A 5,572-nucleotide genomic window follows, 5' to 3' on the forward strand; every position below is an offset into this window, starting at 1 on the left:
TAGAAAGATGCGTTTATAGAGTTATTATATTAACGCGGGTTAAAAAGAGCAACTGGTGGAACATAAAAGCAGAATATTCTCGCGTTCGTTATTGATGTCGATTACGATGTATAATATATCGAATAGTATCGATATACATACAGACGTGGAGACAATCCAATCAGGGAAAACAAGGTCGCGGTAATGATATTATCTGTCTTGTGCCACAGTTTGATATCGAATACTATTGCGACAAGATTTCATCGAACAAATGGATATATCTATGAATATAAAGTCCTTGAGATTTCTCGTTTAATACTAAAACTGGACTCGCAGAAGTAATTCAAGTCCGATTCTTTATATAGAACTGAATATAGACGTTTATGCGTCTTTGATTAGCACAGATAAAAAGAATAACAAACGTAAAAGGCGAGCGAACTTTGCGATTGTTTTGGTACATTGCCATTGATATTTTAAAAGCAAGATATATTTGTCTAGGTAATCAGATTTTGCTAATTGGGATCAGATATTTTATGAACAAAAATTATTATTAAAACAATACAATGCATTAAATGTTTATCTCGAATCATTAGGTAACTTCGTAGATTTTGCCCTTAATATTTTTTTTAGATAAATTTTATTTATCTTATTATTTAACTTTATTCTATCTATCAATATATTATAATAATAAATTTTTTTTATGGAATAAAAATGGAATAAAAAAACGAATTGCTAATCAATTAATTAATATTATTCATATTTTTGTAATTTGAATATTTTCTGATTGTAGGTAATAATATTATGCTCATAATATTATGAAGCATTTTAATTGCGTTAACTTTCTCGACTTGCAACGAAAGACCCATTATCATTATCGATACTATCATACTTGAACGAGGAACGAACAGTCTCTCTAAGTTCGACGTCTCTAAGTAAGATAGTTAACGACCAAGAGAACGAACGTGATTTTCCCAACAGCCTCTTATTGGTAATTTGGTCAATTACTAGGTACGATAACGTGTTAAGTAAAGGCATTCGTTTACAAGCACAATTGCCCTGCGTCTATGACAGGTGCATCGTCCAGCACCTTCGTTTATCTATTCTGAAGCAATAAAGGAGGCATGTTTACTAGATTTAGGCTTTCACTTAATAGTGGTATTATTGATGCTGGTGTTATTGATGACGCTCTGCTTTCAAAAAGGACTCTCTGTTCTCTTGAAAATGACATGATTTATACTCATAATTTTGTACTTTTACTTGACCTCCTTGCATTTCAAACGCATTGCAACAATTTCTTTTCTCATTGAAAATACAAAGCTTACAAAATTTATCAACTGTCATATAAATTTTCCTTTGTATATAATAATTTGTTTTACTCGCTGAAAATGCAAAGCTTCTAAAATTTATTAATTATTATATAGATTTTTCTTTGTGTACAACAATTTCTTTTATTCGCTGAAAATGCAAAGCTTCTAAAATTTATTAATCGTCATATAGGTTTTTTATGTTATAGCGTTTGCAAATTGTAAAACGTGGCTTATTATATATAAGCTAATGTATTTTTTAATAATTGCTATAATGATTCCACATCGTTGTCCTTGGAACAACGAGGGTCCGAACAGCGACTTAACATCGTGGAAATCACCCGCAATCGTGAACTGGCGGGTCTGACCGCACGACAAACACGGCATGAAAGTAATCTAACGCCGCGTATACCGCGTGCGGTACACACAAGCCTGGTACTTACTCTCCCCGTACACGCGTAAGTACTCGCTCTCTCAGTTCGCACGGAGAATTGCTTGGGCGCCTGGTAGAATCGAACACGTACATAAGCCTGCCGTGTACGACCTGCGATAACACGTGTTACGGCTTGCATCAGAATCGATATTTAAGAGAAGTAGCATTCGCGAATAGTCAAACCGTGCGAAGTGACATTATATCATATAAAGACTAGACCAGAAATATTTTTACTATCTTTACGTCGTAGGATATTTGTCGCTATTTTCTCTGACGTTGTGTGTGAACATTGACTTCTATGCTTGAAATTACTTCTATACTTTTTTATACTTCTTTTTGCTTTTGCTAATTAGCGATTTTAATCTTTTTCTAAATTTCAATTTGAGAGATCAGTTATTCATAAGATTCGAAATTTTTATTCTTTATTATATTTAAATAATGAATTTTTTATATAAAAAGTAAATGTATTTGAAAATGTAGATTTTATTCGATTAGTTGAACGTTAAGAGAATGTTCTATTTAGCGGAAGAGAATTCTAAAAGTATCCTTCTCTGATCACTTATCAATATGTGTGCCCTGCATGAAGATTGCGAAGAGGCACACTGCTTCCAAGAATCGTACAGACGGTACATAGGCGATCATGCGTGGCAGTTAATTTGTTCGTGCTTCGTGCGTGACAGTCGGCGCCAGGCCCCTCGTCGGCCGGATTGAGTTCTAAGCTCGAGGCGAAGATCGAGAGCGCCCCCGCCGTGGCATGCAACGGCGGTAAAAGCGGAGGCGGACGAACGCTACCATTGCTACCAGGTAGCGGTGGGTGAAGCAATGTGCTGGCTCAGGACATTTCTACATCCGGTGTACGTTACGGGACATAAGCCGAACACCGGGTGTTAGGTGACGTCTAATCCCTCGGAATTGCGTATTCGCCCCAAGCGAGAGCACGATTTTCTCGCGGAAGGAGAGACGAGAATCCTGCTCGCGGGAGCGAGAGTGCTCCTACTTTTCTTGGATTATTTGAGCGGTTGGCTACCTGAGATATATACCTATATCCCATGTGTAAAGATTTCCACTTCCGTATACTCGCGGTACGAGTCGCGTTGTGAGAGTTTATACGAGTGTACTATTCACAGTTAATGACTAAAGAACAATCAAACAGGATTATTGAATTAACGATTATATATCAATATATCTAATTAATGCTGACCTTGGAATTAAGCTTACATTATTAAACTCATAATGTCACATTATACTCAATTTGAATTAATTTTAATCATTCCTATAGGTCGCCTTTGCTTCTACTCAATATATCATTAATCTGACTGAAACAATGGAGTTAAATGATTTAACTCAAGGAATTGGGTTACCATAGCTTTTTTATATCTAATAGCGTATATTACGATATACTTAAACCATAATTACACACACACATACACACACATACACACACACACATTGTGATCTTATTTTTAAAAAATTTCCTAAGACATAAATTTTCTAAAAAATTTCTTTATTTCCTAAAATAATATAATTATGGGGATTTATTATTCAATATAATACGGCAAATCTATCGTTTGCGTTTGCCCAGAATACATGACTAATATCTTCTCTGATTATTTCTTATCTTCGTGGCGCGTTAGAGAATCGATAAGTTTATAATACGTGCACAAATAATCTCTTTTTCTCTTTTTGAATATTTCGTTCCATAAACCTGTTTTTTATTTTATCATGTTTCACTTTCCGAGTGACTTGGCAAATCGATTGCGGTCGCTCATGACGTATTTATTTGGGGCATTCAACCGCGATTGAATTTGCACCCGGTGACAAAGTATGTAAAGTCTACCATCATCGAAAGAGGAAGTAAATCGCATGGATCAAAATCTATAAAATTGTGAGAATGATCGATGATCGGGGCCGAATCGAATTGACGATCCGTATATGCTGCGGTGGATAACAGTCAACATCTTTCGATAGCAACACGTTCAATGAGGCTTTTCAACAATATATGCCAGCAATAATTGCGACGACAGAATCGTCTTTTCATACGACATATGCCATGTGTACAAAGCACACACGACTGGCACATCTCTGCATTTTATTTTTTTTTCATATTACTATCTCGGCTCGCACAAGATTCGATCTAAGAAACAGCCATTGCTGACGGTCATTAACCGTACGAGCGGACCGCGCATCGAGATCGGGTTATTGCACCTTTAATGTCGCCTCCCTGGGAAATATCCAAGATTCGGCCGCAAAAGAAGCGTATGAACCGCCACGCGCGCATTCATTTACATGCACGCGTGCGTGTGCTGGCACACGGAAGAGACCGCATGCATATTCCACCCTCGTCAGATAATGACGTCTTCTCTGCCTACACGTTTGTGTTCATTGTTCTTTGATACGTGACAAAAAACACGTAAAACTCATAATCGATTATTTCACGTGTCGTGACACCACCTGGCTCGTGTCGCAAGATATTAATTTAAAGGAACTCTGTCTCTTCGTCGGAGATTGCTCTGCCGTTGAATTTTTTATTTCTCTTTTGTAATATTTGTTTAGAAAGTATATTTTTATATTCTACAAACTCTTCAGTACTATAATAAAAATTTTTAGTGCAGTAATTGAATTTCTTCTTATGATAAAAAAACAGATGATTTAAACTAAATGCTAAAATTTCACATTATTCATAAAAACGAAACTTATTTTTTTTTTTACATATCTAGCTCTTAAGTATTGCGTATTTAATATTTAAGAGTTAGATATATAATAAGTTTTGTTTTTGAATTATTTGAAATTTTAGCATTTCATTTAAATCATATATTTTTTATAATAAAAAGAAATTTAATTGCTAAATTAAAAATTTTTTATTTTAACACAAAGACAGTATTAAAAATGCTTGAATTATGAATATCACAAAATTTTAATATTTTTATATTGAATATTCATATTTTTCCATTGAACTTTCTTTTATTAAATATTAATGATAATTCACCGTGACATAAAAAAATTATTTACATGCACATTTATCTCATCGCTATATCTAATAAACTTTAGAATGTTTGTAATGTATACGGCAATTATGCGAAATCGTTGCTTACATGATAATTTTAATGGAATCACGAATATACGATACCGATATCGAAACGGTTCAGAACCACGAGACGGACGGGTGTTTGAATCAGGAATCCGGTCAGTCGAGAAGACGAGCGGCGTAATGAGGATCATTTCGTCGCTCTAATAAATCAACTCTTTCGTTTTGCGCTGCATGGATGCGCAGGCATGTATGAGGATCTCGGGAACTTAATCGCTCGCACGTGAGGGATGAATAGGGATGCTTACGATATCTTGACACTACATCGATACCATATTATGTGAAAGGTCTAATTATGAAGTTACTTTACATTGATAATTAAAGGCTCTTGGCGAATTGAGTATCGAGTGAAGTAGATAACGAAATCTTATGCAGTTAATTTTAGATAGATCTTTTAACTGAAATTTATGTAATTTAGTTAATATCTTTAGTTACTTTATCATGGAGATGTAATATTTAATATATAAAATTAAACAGTTGCGAAAAATGATAATGCTTAATTAAATTTTATTTGCAAGATAGATTCTCGTAATATTTTTGGTTTGAAAATTATCGAGTGATATTGGTATTAGTAGTACTCGATAATAAATTAATATCGATTAAATTTAAATATAGCTTAGAGACAAGCCATATCCTTTCGAGAGAGGAAGTTTTTTCAGAGGTTCCAGGCTCGCCTTTTGTAACTATGCCGCTGATCGGTTTTATAATTTGTCATACATTTCGCGTAATCATCCGTGCGACATGCTCGAGCTTTTTTAGCTCTTTACGTTA

The sequence above is a fragment of the Mycetomoellerius zeteki genome, unplaced genomic scaffold (assembly GCF_001594055.1).
Source record: "Mycetomoellerius zeteki isolate Tzet28-1 unplaced genomic scaffold, Tzet1.0 scaffold70, whole genome shotgun sequence".
Classification (NCBI taxonomy): Eukaryota; Metazoa; Arthropoda; class Insecta; order Hymenoptera; family Formicidae; genus Mycetomoellerius; species Mycetomoellerius zeteki.